General features: G+C 43.2%; 1 long non-coding RNA gene across 1 annotated transcript in view; it reads right to left on the bottom strand.

Moving 5' to 3' along the window:
- Positions 1 to 14,159: 14,159 nt before the first annotated feature.
- LOC114640670 overlaps positions 14,160 to 20,030 on the bottom strand; it is a 10,686-nt gene continuing 4,815 nt past the window's right edge. Inside the window, exon 2 of the long non-coding RNA XR_003714186.1 lies at positions 14,160 to 14,761. This is a non-coding gene — a long non-coding RNA (uncharacterized LOC114640670). The remainder of the gene's footprint in view (positions 14,762 to 20,030) is intronic.

Here is a 20,030-nt window from a genome sequence, read left to right as displayed (position 1 = left end):
CAGATGCTCCATCTCCTGTCACACACACAGCTGCTTCTACTGGACCTGTTCCTTCTGACCTATCTTCAGATGGCTCCATAGACCCTGGACAGCAGGAAACAGCCAGCTCTCCTAAAACCGGACAAACATCCTCCATACCCATTCTTCTAGGTTCCCCCTAAAGACATCATCGCCCCCAATGCCAGCAGGAAGTAGCCAGATATCACAACGACCCTATTCCTGCTTCACTGTCACCTCTTTCTAATTTTTCTTTTTTTTAATTAAACCAGCCGGGCATTGGTGGCACACACCGTTAATCCCAGCACTTGGGAGGCAGAGGCAGGCGGATTTCTGAGTTCGAGGCCAGCCTGGTCTACAGAGTGAGTTCCAGGACAGCCAGGGCGAAAAACCCTGTCTCGAAAAACCAAAAAAAAAAAAAAAAAAAAAAATTAAACCAAACCGGAGGAATGTTAGTGTTCTGTCTAAACTCCACCTCCACAGTTATCTGGCAACAGTCAGGTATGCTCCTCCCCACAGTTACCTGGCAAGAGCCAGGTAGGCCTGCCCGCCCCCTCCTCTCTCTCTTGCTCTCTTGATCTCTTGCCTCTAGCTTCCCTCTGTCCCCTCGCCCCTCCCCCTTTCCTTCCCTCCAAGTGGTCTTGGCCAGCCTCTACTTCTCTGCTCTCTCTCTCTCTCTCTCTCTCTCTCTCTCTCTCTCTCTCTCTCTCTCTCTCTCTGCCTCTACTACCCTCCTGGCTCCCCTCCCCATGCCCTGAATAAACTCTATTCTATGCTATACCGATGTGACTGGTCCCTCAGGGGGAAGAGATGCCTCGGCACCATCGGCATGGGCCCGGCATGGGCCCGCTGAGACATTCCCTTCCCCCATACCTCTTCACATGCCCACTGAACATACTCTTTATCTCTTTACCTTTTTATAAACACATCACCCATGATGACATAATCTATCACTGGACTAGCTCTAAAATAATGACATGGAGACCTTTTATTAATTATGAAAGCGTGGTCATAATTTATGCTTGTTCCCAACTAGCTCTTGCACTTAAATTGGTCCATTTATACTAATCTACGTTCTGCCATAAGGCTTGTTACCTACTGAGTACTGGCACTAGCTTCTTCCTCCCTGTGTGTCTGAGGAATCTCTCTCCTCGTTTGACTGGGGAATCTCTTGCCTCTGATCGCTCCCCTGAGTTCCTAACTCTGCCCAGAAGTTTCACTGACCCTTTCCTCCTTTTTCTAAAGGCTGCTCAGGTCTTTATGAAGTGTCTGGCTGTACTCAGACCTCTGCTGTACTCAGACCTCTGCCAGTACAGAAATCAGCATTTGAATAGCACAAATACAACCTTTACACCGTGTTGCTATAGTTGATTAATCTGCTTTACCTCTCTGGCAGCAGCTGCATGAGCTCCTTGCTGCCTGCCCAAATACTCTCTCTGGATTCTCGAATGAAAGACACACACACACACACACACACACACACACACACGCAGCCTTCTTTTTTTCTTTTTTTTTTTTTTTGGTTTTTCAAGACAGGGTTTCTCTGTGTAGCTCTGGCTGTCCTGGAACTCACTCTGTAGACCAGGCTGGCCTCGAACTCAGAAATCCACCTGCCTCTGCCTCCCAAGTGCTGGGATTAAAGGCGTGCGCCACCACTGCCCGGCAGCCTTCTATTTTAATATGCCTTAAACAGTGCAATGGCTGTGCCACTCCCAAACTTCCATGTTGCTAACGCCTTCCCTCCGACACTCCTGATTTATTACTTACTAAAATCTATATTTCATCTCTGCTACCCTGGACCAAATCAGGGGCCTTGGGACCACTCTTCCCTGGCACTTACATGGTTGTACTCCCTTGCTTCTCCAGCTCTCAAGCTTGAACCTTCGGCTTTTCAGGCACGACAGTTCTTCCTCTCCTGTCTTCCTTGTCTGGGAACCTAAAAGTTGTGTCTCTGTCTCCCTGCCTAATCACTGACTGCCAGCAACTTTATTTACCAAAGCCAACTGGGGGGCAGGGGCCCTCAGCATCTTACATGCAAATGTGTGGGTTCCTATGTAATTTTGGGAGCCATATAAACACAAGTAGCGTTAGAACCAATTCACAACATTGCACCCTTTTCGTCCATTAAAGAGGCCCTTTTCTCTCAGATATACAATGGACATCGTTATCACAGTTATGTAAAGTATAAGGTATAATATACTCTAATAATGTCCATTAGTTTTGTCAGTGTAGGTACATTACTCTAACATCTATCCTAACTTAAAGAGTATACAATCCTATATCTGAATTGTTCTGATTTTGACTTGCATTACCATCTGAAAACCATCCTTTCAAAATCTAGAGCACTTAATGCTAAACAACATACATTTGATTATGAGACTATAACTAGTATTCTACCCTGTCAGAGATCTGAGAACAAATTAAATATTTCCTGAATACATAAGAAGAACAAGAACATAGCTTCCAAAACTTAACCAATTTGTAGAGACAGTTGACTACCTGGACCTATTCTTCAAAACATTGGAGCACCTGTCTTCCTCTTTCTGGCCCAGAAGTATCTGACAGACCTTAAGTGAAGCAGAAACTATGAAGGTCTAGCTCAGTCTCTCTTGGTAGAGCTAAACTGTGTCTACTATCCTGCCATCTTGTGTCCTTTCCTAAGCAATATTTTTTGTCTGTAGATGAATTAGGGAAATTCTTACCCAGTGGCTACCTTGCCGCAACTGAAGCAACTCCATATAAAGGTTATGATGCTCCATATGTTCTTTGAACCTTGAAGTGGGTACTGTCAGGAGCAGACATGTCTCCTAGGCAAAATTTCTATTAATAATGAAATTACTTTAAATGTCATATTCTGTGGATTTCTGATGCTTTTTGAAGACTATGTATCTATATAAAGTATATCTGAACTGTTAAACCTTGGCTACTCTTAGGTATTTCTACTTGAATAATATTGAAAACACTTTATTATAATGAAATCAAAATTTAATATAACCATGAGTTTACTATCTGGCCCTTAACTTGCATTACTTAACCATCCTAAACAGTTTGCAATGGCAGCTATAGGACTGGGTCTAAGTCCTGTATTCTTTTTAGTTGTTGTTCTTGTTTGTTTGTTTTTTCAAGACAGGGTTTCTCTGTGTAGCCCTGGCTGTCCTGGAACTCACTCTGTAGACAGGCTGGCCTCTAACTCAGAAATCTGCCTGCCTCTGCCTCCCAAGTGCTAGGATTAAAGGCGTGTGCCACCACTGCCGGGCCTTAAGCCTTGTATTCTTAAATGAGTTGCATAGGCACGATGCCTATCCAAGAGTAACAATATTAATTTCTAATTTTGTATCAACATACAAAGATTTATACCAATTAAAACCTTAAATCTATATCAATATATAAATTCTGTACAAATGTAAGAAATTATAAATTTTGCATCAATTATAAAGATTTTTACCAATATAGGATTATGGCTTAGTCAGGGTTCTCTAGAGTCACAGAACTTATAGATAGTCTCTATATAGTAAGGGAATTTGTTGTTGATTTACAGTCTGTAGTCCAATTCCCCAACAACAGTCAGCAGCAGCTGTGAATGGAAGTCCAAGGATATAGCAGTTGCTCAGTCCCACAGGCAAGCAGACCTAAGCAAAGAGCATCTTCCTTCTTTCAATGTTCAAAGTAGGTCTCAGAAGATGTGGCTCAGATTAAAGGTGTGTATCACAATGCCTGGATCTGGGACTTGCTTTGTCCCAGATGACCTTGAACTCAGAGATCTCCTTGCCTTAGTCTCCTGGAATTCATAGCCACGATGCCTCAAGATCCAGATCAGAAACTTGTATCTTCCAGCCTCAAGATCAGAATCACAGATGAGTCTTCCAATTCTGGACTGTAGTTTGTTCCAGTAGTACTGTAGTTGTCAGGTTGACAACCAGGAATAGCCACTACCTGGTTATACAATACTTTAAGAATAAATTTAGTAATCCATCCCGTGTATTTCTTCCTTGTTCAAAAGTATGACCACTTCCAAATTTCCCTTTTTTTGTTTGTTTGTTTGTTTTGTTTTTGTTTTTTTCGAGACAGGGTTTCTCTGTGTAGCCCTGGCTGTCCTGGAACTCATTCTGTAGACCAGGCTGGCCTCGAACTCAGAGATCCGCCTGCCTCTGCCTCCCAAGTGCTGGGATTAAAGGCGTGCGCCACCACCGCCCGGCTAAATTATCCCTTAAAATGACAACCTATCTATAATTTATAAAATAGCCATAACCAGGTACCAAACCCTAGCGGTCAGGATGATGACTCTGCTCAATTTCCTGGTGATTTGGGGTGACATTTTTTTTTTTTAAGGAGTGAGGAAGGGTAGGAAAATTAGAAAAATTAGTTAGCAAAATTCCAGAATTCTTAAAAATGTCACTACAGGGTAGGAATGAAGTCCAGTTGGTACAATACTAACCAACCTAAAGGTAGGTCCATGGTTCAGTCTTCACTGAAATCAAATCAATCAAAGCAAAGGGAACTGTTTCTCCACAAGCTTAATGATCTTAGTTTAGTCTCTAGAACCCATGTGTCCTAGTTAGAGTGTCTAGTGTAGTGATCAGAGAACATGACCAATCAAAATTTGAAGAGGATAGGTTTTGTATTAGCTTACAGGAAGTTAAGACAGGGACTCAAGAGAGGAATTTGGCCGGCAATGGTGGTGCACGCCTTTAATCCCAGCACTTGGGAGACAGAGGCAGTTGGATTTCTGAGTTCGAGGCCAGCCTGGTCTACAGAGTGAGTTCCAGGACAGCCAGGACTACACAGAGAAACCCTGTCTTGAAAAAACAAACAAGCAAACAACAACAACAACAACAAAAAGAGAGAGAGAGAGACTGAGGAGTTTGGAAGCAGGAACTCATGCAGAGGTCATGGAAGAAGGGTGCTTCTTGGCTTGTTCCTCCTGGCTTGCTTATCCTGTCTTCTTATACAACCCAGGACTAACAGCCTAGGAGTGGGCACTTGCACATCAGTCACCAATGAAGAAAATGTCCCACAGGCTTTTCCACAGGCCAATACAATGGAGCATTTTCTCAGTTGAGGTTCCAGATGACTCTAGATTGTGTCAAGTTGACATAAAACTAGCTAACACATTAAATAAAAATGCTTGGTGGGGTGACACTTGAGGTGGGGAAACGAGGGTTCCTGGAGCTTGCTGTCCATCTAGTCTAGCCTAATTGGTGAGATTGGGGTAGTGAGATAGATTGTCTCAAAGGAAGTAGATTGTGCTGTGTTCTAAGGATGATAGTACAGGTTGTCTTCTCCCTCAACCTTCACAAAATGACCTTAACAAACATGCACATTAACACACAGTCATGCTTTAAAAATATTGACATGTATGATGGTTTGAATAGGTATGGACCCCCATAGAGTCATGTATTTGAATACTTGGATCATATGGAGTAGCACTATTAGAAGTGTGGCATTGTTGGAGAAGTGTGCCAGTGGAGGCTGGCTTTGAGGTCTTCTATGCTCAAGCTATGCCCAATGTGGCACACGGTCTCCTTCTGATGCTTATAGATCAAGATATAGAACTTGGCTCCTCGAACACCATGTCTGCCTGCTTGTCACCGTCCTCCACCGTGATGATAATGGACTTTGAACCTATACAACTGTAAGCCACCCCCACTTAAATGTTTTCATTTATAAGAGCTGCCATGGTCATGGTGTCTCTTCACGGCAATGAAATCGTAAGACAACATGAATATCTTCAAGATATAATAATAGGATGGGGGTGTAGTGCAGTCGGCAGAGTGCTTTTGTTGCATTCCCAGTGACACATAAAACAGGCATGGCGGTGTTGGGTTATGGTGTGTGGCTCCTGGGACAGTTGTTGGGTTTAAGAGTGTCCCACTTCTATGGCTAGGGCCACTCATGGAGACAGAGGCGTGGGACGTTTGACTGTACCTCCCCATGCCTGCCAGTGCAGGGCAGGTGTTGGGCTATGTGAAGTTGCAGGACCCTGCTCAGGGGATGGGAGAGTGCAGTCTGATGTCTCGAGGGAACTAGATCTAGCTGGTCTGGTTCTCAGGCTCTTGGGCACCCACATTGGGCTATGGGAGCCGCAGAAGGACAGAGAACAAAGTGGAGGCATATAGGCTGGATTGGCCTGTGGCCGAAGGGGGGAAAAGAGAGAGAAGCTCTGGCTGTGTCCCTCAGGGATGAGAGTTTCACTTGGCTTGTTTGAGTTGATGGTCTCTGTGGCTGGGGCGCAGAGAGGTCTTCTACAGAAGATTAGGAAGCAGCTCTCTCAGGCGAAGGCCTGCTCCACTGTTCCCCATGGCGGATCCCGAAGAAGAAAACAGTTCATGGTCTTAAGATATTTATTTTCATGGCAGAAAATGGATGAAAACTATACCCTGGTTTCTCAGGATGGGCCTTAGGTTAAATACCTTTTGCAGGGAGGAGAGTCCAGGAAGAAATACTTAATTGCTACGCCCCTCTGTTCTTTAGGTACCTCATTAATATGGAGATCTGTCTTGAGGCTCGGTGGCCTGTAGTCACGCCCTCTACCTGTGGAGGGGCTAAAGGACACAAATTTATGGAGGGCTTCAGCCTCTTGTCAGTAGCCTGGAGTCTGGGATCGTGGTGAAATGCCTGCCGTCCCTTGGAGTGGTTTCTAGCCTGTGCTCGACCAGAAACCACGCTGCCTTTCACAGTCCTACAAGGTGCATGCACACCAATGCTGCACCATTGTACGCAGGAGGATCAGGAGTCCATGGTAAGGGTGGAGGAGATGGTTTTTTAAATAAAACAAAGCAAAAAAATCAGATGAAGTCACACATACCTTTAATCCCAGCACAGGAGAGGCAGAGACAATTGGATCTCTATGAGTTCAAGGCGGGGCCGGTCTACATCTTTATAGGGAGACTACGTCTCAAAAAAAAAAAGGGTGGGGGGTGGGGGGTGAGTAATAGACTGATGGGTCAGTAGTCAAAACCTTTACTCTTTTCTAAATTTGTGTTTTTTATTTCCCTGGAAGGCTTTGCTTCTCATGTTCCATTTTTCACATAACCCCAGGGGCTACTTACAGCTGAAGGAAAAGTCTAGACATGATGGTACACTCCTAAATCCCTGTGCTCCAGAGGCAAAGGTGGGAGAAAAAGTTTGAGGTCACCTTGGTTTAAATAGTGAGTTATGGCCAGCTGGCATTACAGTGTTATGCCCTTGACTCCCCAAACAAAAACCAAGCTAAATGAAGAAGACTAAGAATAGGGGCCAAAAGAAAAGAAAAAGCCAGAAAGATAGAAAGAAACCCTACTTTCTGAGAGTCAGAAGCAAGTTTGAATCTATACTAGCAGTGTGTGGCTAGAGTTGTCATCATGCCATGTGATATAGCATCTCATTTTGCCAATGTGTGTGCACACATGTGTGATACTATCCCAGACTGCTTCCTCTCCCATAGCAGTCTGAAACTCCAATAATTCTGGACACACTATGATTATTAGTGTTATTTGTCAATTTGACAGGTTAGAATTATCTTGATTAGGCTGCGAGGGGGTGAGTAGATCCATCCACTATGGGTGGCACCATTTTCTATGCAGGAACCCTGGGCTATGTAAGAGTAGAGGAATCAAGCTGAGTACTAGTCTACTGTTCTTTTCTGACTGTGTATGTACTTTGAATAGCTGCTTCAAGCTCCTGCTGCATCTTCACAATGGCGATGCAATCTGTGCCTTGAACTTTGAGCCAACAAAACCCTTTCTCCCTTCATTTGCTTTGATCAGAGTATTTTATCCTAGCAACAGGAAAAGAAACTAAAGCATGCACCTATTATGAACAGGTTGTAAGTTAAGCACAGAAGAGATCACCATTCATAACTAATATGATAGAACAATTATTACAATTTCTGAACTGAGGAATCAAGTCTCACCAGAGATGTTAGATAGCCTCATCCTATGAGTTCTTTCCTTTTAAAATCTTTTTTTTTTCCTTTTAAAATCTTTAACTGGGGGCTGGAGAGATGGCTCAGAGGTTAAGAGCACTGATTGCTCTTCCAGAGGTCCTGAGTTCAATTCCCAGCAACCACATGGTGGCTCAAAACCATCTGTAATGAGATCCGATGCCCTCTTCTGGTGTGTCTGAAGACAGCTACAGTGTACTCATATAAATAAATAAATAATTCTTTAAAAAAAATCTTTAACTGGGACTCAAAGTATAAGAGCACCCAACAGAGGACCTGGGTTCAGTTCTCAGCACCCTCGTGGCAGCCGACAACCATCTATAACTTCAGTTCTAGGATATGTAATGCCCTCTTTTGACCCTAGGTGGCACCAGGTACACAGGTGGTACACAGACATACACGGAGTCAAAACACTAATGATACTCATGCACGGGGAAATAAAATTTAAAAATCTAAAATTTATATTTTAAATTTTATTTCATTTCATTTTATTTGGTTTTATTTTTCAAGACAGGGTTTCTCTGTGTAGCCCTGGCTGTCTTGGAACTCACTCTGTAGACCAGGCTGGCCTCGAACTCAAAAATCCGCCTGCCTCTGCCTCCCAAGTGCTGGGATTAAAGGCGTGTGCCACCACCGCCCGGAAAATTTTATTTTTTTAAGATTTGTTTTTATGAGTTGGGCGGTGTTGTCATACATTTGATACCAGCAACAGGTGGGCAGAGGCAAGTGGATTTCTGTGAATTTGAAGCCAGCCTGGTCTGTAGAGTGAATTTCAGGCCAGCCAGAGCTCCATAGTAAAACCCTGTTCTCAAAAAAAAACAAATTTTAAAACATTTATATTTATTGTTTTTATAGGTTATATGTAGATGAGCCTGAGGGCACGTGGCTGCAGGAGCCAGAGAGACTGCATTCCCTGGAGCTGTACTTACAGATGGCTGTGTGCTACTCTGGGAAAACTGTGTCCTGAACCTGTGTCCTCTGTGACAGCAGCAAGTGCTCTTAACTGCTGAGCTCTCTCTAGCTCCTCTTTGTTAGTGGAGAAAGTTTGGCTTTGCACTACTTACAGAATATACTTACAGAATATACTTACAGAATATACTTTGCAGTGTGGGGAGGTGGGGGTTGAGGTGTACTCCAATTGTAAACAGTGGCCTTGCATGTGAAAATTCTGAGTTTGAGCCTCAAAGCTGTAAGAAGCAGGGTGGGGAACATTCCTAAACTATTAAAAGGGAACAGTTCTCTATCCTGAAGGAAAAAGGCCTTTGGCTCCCAGCACAGTCCACACCACCGCAGTCAAATCCTTTAGAATCTTTCAGTGTGGTGGCACATGCCTGTCGTCCCAGCACTTGGAGAGCTGAGACAGGAGGATAACTGAGTCTGAGCAGAAAGCCAGGCAAGACCCAACTACCCCATCCCCACCCTGAAAGAAAAAAAAAAATCACAACTCATCTTTGAGAAGCACACAGACAAGTGCTCTTTATGTCTTACTTTCTCCCGAGTGTCTCTCTTTCTTCTAACCCTTCTGCTTGAGTCTATATTAAAATAGTATAATAACATCTCAAACTCTGCTGAAAGAAGGGAGAGAACAGGAAAGCACTTTGAGGTTTTGTTCAGCACATTCAAGTTGCCAGCATGCTCAGCCTTGGGCTTTGAGGCCCGTATTGCATAAAGTAAGGAATGTGGGAATGGAGCATAATGAGGCAGCTCCTGCACACGTGTGCCAGTTCACACTGGACATGCTGGGGAAGGATGCTTCATACTGCCCCAACCCAGTAGGGAGGAATCGGATGCCATCGAACTACTCAAATGGCATGCAAGGGAAAGTGTATGGATTCTTTACTTCTGAGATTTTCCATTTAATAGTTTTGGATCATGGTTGACTGAAGCTTAGGGAACTAAAAACCCCAGAGAGTGGAACATGGGTCAGCGAGACGGCTCCATGGGTAATAGCACTCAGTACCAAGCCTGACACTTGAGAGATTGTTCCTGAGACGTGCATGATTGAAAGACAGAAGCTTCAACTCCTGCAAGCTGTCCTTTGACTTTTACAGATGCCACAGACGTGTGAAGATGTGCACACACACACACACACATGAAGTGAATTAATAAATATAAAACCTTTAAAGGGCACAGAGAATAAGAACTCTTCATCCAAGCCTGATAGGCCAAGTTCAGTAAGCAGGGTCATTGTGAAGTCTTGACAAGAGGACAGGAGCTACTCTCAGTGTGTAAGTAGACTGTGTTCCAGGAACCTCACGTACAACCAAATCCACGTGTGCTCAGGTCTTATAGAAAATCGAGCCTGGCAGTGGTGGTGCATGCCTTTAAGCCCAGCACTTGGGAGGCAGAGGCAGGTGGATTTCTGAGTTCGAGGCCAGCCTGGTCTACAGAGTGAGTTCCAGGACAGCCAGGGCTACACAGAGAAACCGTGTCTCGAAAAACCAAACCAAAAAAAAAAAAAAAAAAAAATCGAATGATGTTTGCATATATCTGTATACAACTTCCTATATGCTTTATTTTTTTTAACGTGTCTGTGTATATGTCTATGTGTCTGCGTGTGTGCCAGTATGCCCTTTTTTTTGTATGAGTGTGGAAATCATCTGCCTCAAGTGGAAACTTAAGGGTTCTTTGGAAAATCAGTTGTGTTGGATGGTGTTTTGCTGGGACAAACACGTGAAGTGTACACAGGTGAGAGGATGTTTTACTAAAGCAGACACGTGAAGGAACGTTTCTCTGAAGTGGTCACAGGTGAAAGGATGTTCTGCTAAAGCAAGCACATGAAAGGAAAGGTGATGAACGATTCTTTGCTAAGGACACACATGTATTGGTCTGTCTTACATTTCGTAGTTGAGCTCCATTTGTCAGGAATCCATAGAGTGAATCACAGCAAAACAAACAAACAAACAAACAAACAAAACAAAACCTTCTGGTGGTGTGCTGTGGCTTCTTGCTGCTTCTGCAGACTCTGGCCTGGAGAAGTGGCTGAATGATGTCAGCTGAGACAGACTCATATGCTGAGGCAAGATACGTGGCAGACATGTGATGTTTGGAGAGAGTATAAATAGGACTGGACAGTGACACAGGTTGAGCTAGGCTTGCTTGCAGAGCTAAACACTTGGTCTCACATCTTTGCTGATCTTTGCTTCATTTCACTGAGAAAGGCACAGTAAAGAACTTTTCCTGGTGTTCCTGTTGGCCCTGGACCTTCCGGCTGACTCATGCTGATCCAGCTGAGGCCTGGTTGTATCTTCAAGGTCATTGCCCCTGCTGCTGCATCCCAACACTATTGAACTGGACTGCTGGTGTGTCTGTGACGTGTTTGCGAGTGGATGGAGCTGCCACTGCTAACCTGTGAACTCAACTGCTGATTTCCTGACAATGCAGACGGGATTTGCTCCAAAGAACCCTTTCTAAACAGGCCCACTTCCCGCCCCTCCCTCCATATCCTTTCTTTTCCCTTACCTAGTGGGTAGTGGGGCTAGAAGGGAGGTTAAAATGTTTAAGAACCATCATTTAAAATAGGTTTTGAAAAAAAATAAAGTTACATCTGTCTCTACCTTATTTCTTCAGACAAGATCTCTCAGTGTGCCTAGAGCTCATCTGTTTGGCTAGATTCCCAAGGAGTCTTCCTCTCTCTGCCTATTCAATGCTGGGATCATAGGTGTATGCTCCAATACTGGCTCTTTATCCCAAATGTCTGTAATTATATAGACCAGCTCAGGATCTTTTTTTTTTTTTTAAAGATTTTATTTATTTTATATATATGACTAGTACGCTGTAGCTGTCTTCAGACATACCAGAAGAGGGCATCAGATCCCATTACAGATGGTTGTGAGCCACCATGTGGTTGCTGGGATTTGAACTCAGGACCTCTGGAAGAGCAGTCAGTGCTCTTAACCACTGAGCCATCTCTCCAGCCCCTGTTTATTCAGGATCTTACTGGGGCTTTGTGTGTGCTATGGAAGCACTCTATCAATGACCTATATGACCCAACCTCATTTTATATACATTTCTTTACGATTGAAAATTTTCTGCCGGGCAGTGGTGGCGCACGCCTTTAAGCCCAGCACTTGGGAGGCAGAGGCAGGTAGATTTCTGAGTTCGAGGCCAGCCTGGTCTACAGAGTGAGTTCCAGGACAGCCAGGGCTACACAGAGAAACCCTGTCTCCAAAAACAAAACAAAAAAAAAAATTATTTTCTGTATATACTTTTGTGTTTGTGTTCGTGTGTGTGTGAATGTATACCATGTCTGTATGTGAGGGAGTATGTGTGTGTGTGAGTATATGGCATGTGTTCATGTGTCCATCTGTGGACCTGCGTTTGCATGTGTGCATGTGGCCAGGGAGGCCAGAAGAGGACATCTGATTCCCTGAAGTTGAAGTGACAGGAAGTTGTGAGCATACCATCATGGGTGCTTGGCACCTAATTTGGATCTTCAGGAAGAGCAGGAAGAACTATAAACCACTGAGTCATCTCTGTAGCCCAATCTTCTTGTATACTCCAGATCGTCTCTATATTACTTGTTAATACCCAGTACAATATAGAGCCTATGTATATAGTCTGTACTGCATTGCTTAGAAAAAAATCAAGACAATCTGTACTTGCTTAATATAGATACAATGCTTTCTCTTTTTAAAAGTGGGGCTCTGGTAGTCCATGTTGGCTTGAACTTCAGATCTTCCTGCCTCTGGCTCCTGGGTACTGAGGTTATAGGTTTGTGTGACCATATTAGAAACGATGTGATTTTTATTTTTCTGACTCTTTTTGATGCACAGTTGATTGAATCCCGGGATGTGGAGGGTTGACTACTGCAGTGTACAGCTCTGCCCAGCAGGACTCCATAAACTCACCTTTCCTTGGAGCTGACTGCTTGCTGATTCCAGATGGTATAAATCTACTTACATCCAAAGATGATGGCTCTCAATCCACACTCACAGGGTAGCTTGCTTTGTCTAGAGTAGTTGGTGGGTGTGGCTGGACACAACCATTTTTATTCTCCATTAATGCTACAATAGAGCCAATTTTTATTAGAATAACTCTTCTTGAGGTTCAGCTGACCAGATGCCCCCTGTCTTTCCAGTAAACTCCCTTGTGGACTTTCTTGCCATCGGCTGATAACCCACTCTTAAGCTTCTTTAACTTCACACTTTGAACAGCAGAGGCTTATAATTTCTTTTTTGTCAAAAGCACTCTCAAGCCAGGTGTGGTGGTGCACAACTTCAATCCCCATACTCTGGAGGCTGAGGCAGGCAGATCTCGGTGAGTTCAAAGCTAGCTTGGTTGGCAAAGTAAGGCAGAGCTATATGGCCCAGAACAGCCAGAAACTCTGCCTCAAAACACACACACACACACACACACACACACACACACAGAGGTCACACACACACACACACACACACACACACACACACACACACACACACAGAGGTCTCTGGAAAACTGATGATAGTCAGAGTTATCAGCTTCCAGTGATTGTCATCAATCACTTCGTGGCGTAAAGAGATAGAAGTGTATTCTCTCATGTTTTGAAGAGTAGAAATTGACAACCAAATAGCTTCTTGGCCATTTGACTAACATCAAGTAAAGAAGTCCACACCAAAGTTGTTGGTGAGGCCACGCAACCAATAGCCCCAAGGAGACAATCCTTCCTCTTCTCTTTTAGATTCTCGCAGTTTTTGCCTTGTGTCTGCACAACTCAAATCTCTGCCATCATCTTCATCTTGATGTGGTTTCCCCCTGACCACCCATCTCCTTTGAAATCACTGTATGGCCCATGCTAAAAACACACAACAGTCCCTACCTCTGACTCCCACATGCTGGGATTATAGGTGGGTTTAAGAGTCTTGATTTCCTTTAAAGACCTTTCCCAAATCAGAGCATGTCTCTAGCATTCAGGAATTAGGGTATGAATACCTACCTTCCAGAGCTCTGTTCGGCCCACTCATATTGCTTTATATCTAAGGGAACTTTGGCTGACAGAGACCGGGGTACTTACTTCAGGCATATTAGACTACCTGTACATAGAGCTCTACCCAAAGAAATCAGATTTGACACCCTGAATAGGTCTTGTCAGATGCTTGGCATTTAACGAACAAATAAATTTGGCCACATCCTAGTCAGCTTCTAGTTTCAGATGGGCCTCACCAAGCATGGTATGATGTTACATTACATCATTAAGTTAAGATCCAGCATCTTACTCCAGGGACATTAGATATGGGACAATTGAAACTCGTAGTCTTAGTCTTGTCAATAAGTTCAACTTTAGTAATGGATTCCCTGAAAAAGAACAATGAAATATAGCCCGAGTTTTCTCTCTGGCGAGATACTTGACTCTTACATGCTTGTTATAGAACAGGAGATGGCAAGGTTGAGAAGTGCAGAGGTAAGGGAATATAAAGTCTGGATCATACACATCAATATAAAAGAGTTTGAATGTTGCAATGGAGCATTCTTTGTAGTCCTGGTGTTTAGGAGGTGAAGAAGAAACAAGGATCAGGGGTTGGAGGCAAGCATTGGCTGTGTAAGAGCCTGCTAAAAGTGACGCCCTGGTATAAAAAGACTGCAAGTCTCTCGTGAGAGGCGACCACCAGGTGTGATGGTACTTCAGCTCAGAGGCGGATCTGCGGTTGTAGAGCTGACCTCATAGGGATTCTTCACCAACTTTACACACCGAAAAGCCATCACAATTAGGAACACAAACACAAGAACAACAAAGGCAATGGCAAAGCCTTTGTCCACATCAATGCCGTTGGACATGTTGGACTCTTCTGTGAGGACACACATCTCTTACTGTCTTCCAGACACAGCTACCTCCATGGGGATAGCTTCAGATTTGTCATATTTCTAGAAAAAAAAAACAGCACAAACAAGTTTGCATTTTCAGTGTGTAGAAAACTAAAGGGACTTAGGGTTGACAAAAAGCCATCAAGGTCTATCTATGTAAGAGGCAGCCATGGCGGTGCACACACCTTTGATCCCAGCACTCAGCAGGCAGAGGCAGGTGGATCTCTGTGAGGTCAAGGCCAGCTGGTCTATACCAAAAGTTCTAGGTCAGCTAGAACTACACAGTGAGAATGTCTCAAAAAGGAAAACCAAAAATCCTAAACATGCTAGTTCCATATTCCTCCATAACTTTTCTGTTGATTCCTAGACTACCTATTGTACATAATTTGTGTAATTTTTCTTTGAAACAGGATCTTACTTCGTAGCCCTGACTGGCCTTTAACACTTGGAGATCTTCTTGCCTATCCCTCTTGAGTGTTGGAATTAAAGACATGCACCTTGTCTGGCTTCAATATTACCTTTTGAAAAATATTTCTGTTTTTATATGTGTGTATGTCATGTATGTTTGGTGTCCATGGAGGTCAGAGGGAATTATATCACTTGAAGCTTATAGGCATCTGACCAGGTGGGTAATCAAATTTAGCCCTGGTGAACTATGTTTTAATAATTGAAATTGATACCTGGATTTACATGATTTTTCATCAAGAGTTGAGGATGACAGTATAGTATCCACTGATGGGAACAAATGATAGTAACCATCTTATGTTACTACCTACTGAGTTTAGGTAACACAGCTGGGTTCGGTTCAGTGGCTAAGAACACCTGCTGCTCTTCCATAGGGACTGAGCTGGGTTCCCAGCACCTGGTCGGATGCCAATAAGCTTTAAGTGATATAATTCCCTCTGACCTCCAAGGACACCAAGCATACATGGCACACACACATATAAAAACAGAAATATTTTTCAAAAGGTCATACTGAAGCCAGACAAGGTGCATGCCTTTAATTTCAACACTCAAGAGGCACAGGCAAGAGGATCTCCTAGTGTTCAAGGCCAGTCAGGGCTTGATTTGATTACCCCACCAGATCTAGATGGTAAAACCTGATCACACTAGAGATGCTTATCACTACAAAACATAATCAATCAAAATTGAAATGGAAGGTTTCTCCTTGCTGGCTATCTTTCATGTCAGAAGGTGCTATGCCTGCTGATGGGGTTGTGGAGAGTTACCAAAAAGTGCATCTGTGGTTAAGAGTATTATTGCCTTTGCAGAGAAACTGGGTCTCTGTACTCACAGAGTACTCACAGGGCAGGTGACAAACTCGTGTAAATCCAGTTCTGAGGAGTGCAACACTGTCTTCTGACCTCTGCAAAGTCTAAGCACATACCCAATACACACACTTAAATGTAGGCAAACATTCATACACAGTAAAAGAGTTTTAAGTTTTACTCATTTATGAGATCCTGTGTACTGCGCAACCAAACCACCAGGTACAATTTGTCGTACTTTGGTGTGACTGTTATGAGAGCAATGGATCACTTTCTGATTAAACTTGAGGCACAATTCACACAAGGGAATTTATGCTTGATACTATAAAACTGGTCAGTGTCCTGTAACTGGAGCCGTCATAAACCCTAGCATAGAAGCTGTTACTGTTGTCGTGTTACAGACTTGTTGTACCCATCAAACCACATTTATGTTTATGCTCTTGGGTTGGTGCTCCTCTCAGTGTTGGACAAGAAGCCTCATTTTTGTGGTGGTTTGTGGTTATTGCAGAGATTCAACTGATCAAAGCACTAACAAAAAATGACTGTTTAGTGACTAGGCACTGTATAGTGCCTATATTGCCCCCTCCAAGGCACAGAGAACGCTGGAAGATGAGCCTTAGAGAACATAAGAGCCAGAGGACAGGAAGGAAGGTTGGCTTTTGAACATGGGATGACTATTGAAGTCATTGTTCTAGATTGTCTCTGGTCACCTGCCCAAGACCAAAAGAGACTGTGTTCATCAGCGCCATCATACATGGGGAGAGGCTCACAAAGCCCACTCTCGCAGAGGAGATAATGGCAGTTAGAAGTTGCTAGGTGAAGGTCCTAGTAAATAATCTTCCTCCAATGCTCACAAAAGCAGCTCTAGTTAAACTCAATGGGTCTCATACAAACTTGTATAAACATACATATACATAAGACATGAATGTATACATATGCATAAGCCGTGAATGTATACATATACGTAAGACGTGAATGTATACATATACATAAGACATGAATGTATTAGGGAGACTAGAAGAAGAGGTTCAGATGATGGGAAAGAAGCCCAAGAGAAGGTAACAGTGAATATGATTAAAGTACAATATATAGATCTATGAAATTATAAAAAAATAAATTAAACTTTAAAAAGAAAAACAAGTAACCCATCAAAAAAATTCCTGAAGCTGGTTGGTGATGTAACTCTTTTGGTCCAGGTTAGCACATGCCTGTAACCTGAGAACCTCAGAGGTGAAGACAGGAGTTCAAAGTCATCCACCTATATAGATATAACTTAGATGGATGTCTGGGGCTGAAGAGATGGCGGTTAAGAGCATAGGCTGCTCTTCCAGAGGTCCTGAGTTCAATTTCCAGCAGTCACATGGCAGTTCACAACCATCTATAATAAGATATGATACCTTCTTCTGGCACGCCAGTGTACATGCAGATAGACCATTTATATGCATAAAACAAACAAATAAATACTAGACCCTTAAATAGGTATCTAATGTTAAGTGAAATATGTTTAGTGAAAGACAGTTGCCAGGCAGTGGTGACACATGCGTATAATTCCAGCACTTGGGAGGCAGAGGCAGGTGGATTTCTGAGTTTGAGACCAGCCTGGTCTACAGAGTGAGTTCCAGGACAGTCAGGGCTACACAGAGAAACCCTGTCTCGAAAAACCAAAAAAGAAAGAAAGAAAGAAAGAAAGAAAGAAAGAAAGAAAGAAAGAAAGAAAGAAAGAAAGACAGTTACAAAGCCAAACCGAGAATATTGTATAATTCTGATCATATAAAAGCCTAGTTTAGGTTATTTCTTTATATGTCAACAAAAAAATAAAAACTCTAGAATGGAGAAATCTAAAGAAACAGAGAGCAGAATAATTATTGCTAAGATTAGAGTTAAAGACTCAGGGTTTCTGGCCAGGCGATGGTGGCACACACATTTAACTCCCGTACTCAGGAGGCAGAGGAAGGTGGATCTCTGTGACTTTCAGGCCAGCCTGGTCTACAAAGTGAGTTCTAGGACAGTCTGGACTCAGAGAAATCCTATCCTGAAAACCCAAAACCAAAAACAACAGCAGCAACAACAACCAAACAAAAGCAAAAACAACAAAAGATCCAAAACTAAACAGACAAAAAGCCAGGGTTTCCTTTTGCATTGATCAGGATGTAAAACGTGATGAATGTGTTGACCATTATTTATTTATAGAGTGTGGATGATTTAGACAGTGTGTCAATTATGTGTCTATGGGATTATTTAAAAAAAAACACAACAGCCTAATGCTTTAAATTTTTGGGTTTTACAGATAATTGAGGTTTTCCTAGCTCTTCTCTCCCCTGAGGCCCGAGCACCTCCAGGGAGAAGAGAGAGAAGCTGGAAGAAGTGAGTGTTTCTGAGTTAGTGGACTAAGTGTGGCTACAATGAGTTGACCTGGCTACACTCTGCTTAAAGCTGGTGGTGTTTGAATGGAGATTATCTGTGGGGTTTTTGAGCCGTTAATCTTCATTCTGTACAGTCATTGAAGACCCTTTTCAAATAGCACTAACTAAACAGGACCTCAGCATGATGGGGACAAGAGACTGGGGCATACAGAGTTTATGCTCCTTAGATTTCACAGCAACAGGCCTCTCATCCTAACATGGAATGACTCCTTGTTGGGTACAATAGCTTCCAGGCACCCCTCAGTGCGCCTACTCCTTCTGAAACACATGATGCCCTTTGAAAGGAGTTGGTAGGCATAGGGATTGCAGAATCAGTCTTTTTGTCCTAGGCATATCTCGCCAGTGTTTGTATAATCCCCGCTGGCACTGATTACAACAGTGCCTCTTACCTTCAAAGCCCGCTAGCCAAATCTCTATATTGACACAAGATAAATGTACACTTTAGGCTTTCCTAAATCTTGATTCAGTTGAGAGGTTCTGGGGGCATGGATCAGTGGGTTAAAGTGTTTCTTGTGCAAGTATGGGGAGCTGAGTTCAGATGCCCAGCACCCACATTAAAGCCAGTAGCTGGTAACTGTAATCATGCTGCTGGGGGAAGGAGACAGACAGATCTCGGAGTCTCCTTGGCCACCCAGTCTACCTGAAATGGTTACCTCTAGGTTCAGTGAAAGACACTATTTCAAAAAGCTAAGATAGGTTTGGAGAGATGGCTCAGTGGTAAAGAGTGTTCTTGCAGAAGACCCTGCTTCCAGTGCCAGAACACACATGGCAGCTCATAACAGTGTCTGTGACTCCAGTTCTAGAGAATCTAAATCCCTCTTTTGACCATGGGCACCAGGCACTCAGGTGGTGCATAGATATGCATGCTAGCAAAACTCTTTATGCATAAAATAAAATACGCCGGGTGATGGTGGCACACGCCTTTAATCCTAGCACTTGGGAGGTAGAGGCAGGTGGATTTCTGAGTTCGAGGCCAGCCTGGTCTACAGAGTGAGTTCCAGGACAGCCCGGGCTATAAAGAAAAACCCTGCCTCGAAAAACCAAAATAATAATAATAATAATAATAATAATAATAATAATAATAATACATTTTTTAAACAAATTAAAAACAAAGGTAGAAGCTGTGTGTGGTGGTACATGCTTTTAATTCAACACTCGGGAGGCAGGTGAATCTCTGTGAGTTTGAGATCAGCCTGGTCTATACAGAGAGTTCCAGGACAGCCAGAGCTATCCAGAGAGACTCTGACTCAAAACAAAACATACAAAACAAAACAAAACACCCTATACAATAAGGTAAAGAACCTTTACATAAACCTGCACAAGTGCTGGGATTAAAGGCATGCACCACCACTGCCCGGCCACTTTTTTAAATGTTAAAAAAAAAAAGAAGAACAAAAATAGCAACCACAAAGCATTTAAAACAAACAAACAAACAACCCGGAAGCTGAGCAGTGATGGTGTGTACCTTTAATCCTAGCACTCAGGAGACAGGACAGACAGATAGAAGCCAGCCTGGTCTACAGAGCAAGTTCCAGGACAGCCAGGGCTACATGGAGAAACCTTGTCTTAGAGAAAAAAAGAAAAGAAGAGGAGAGGAGAGGAGAGGAGAGGAGAGGAGAGGAGAGGAGAGGAGAGGAG

The sequence above is a fragment of the Grammomys surdaster genome, unplaced genomic scaffold (genome assembly GCF_004785775.1).
Source record: "Grammomys surdaster isolate TR1022 unplaced genomic scaffold, NIH_TR_1.0 125849, whole genome shotgun sequence".
NCBI classification, from domain to species: Eukaryota; Metazoa; Chordata; class Mammalia; order Rodentia; family Muridae; genus Grammomys; species Grammomys surdaster.
Note: the sequence above shows the minus strand (reverse complement) of the source record. Positions and strands in the feature narration are given on the sequence as shown.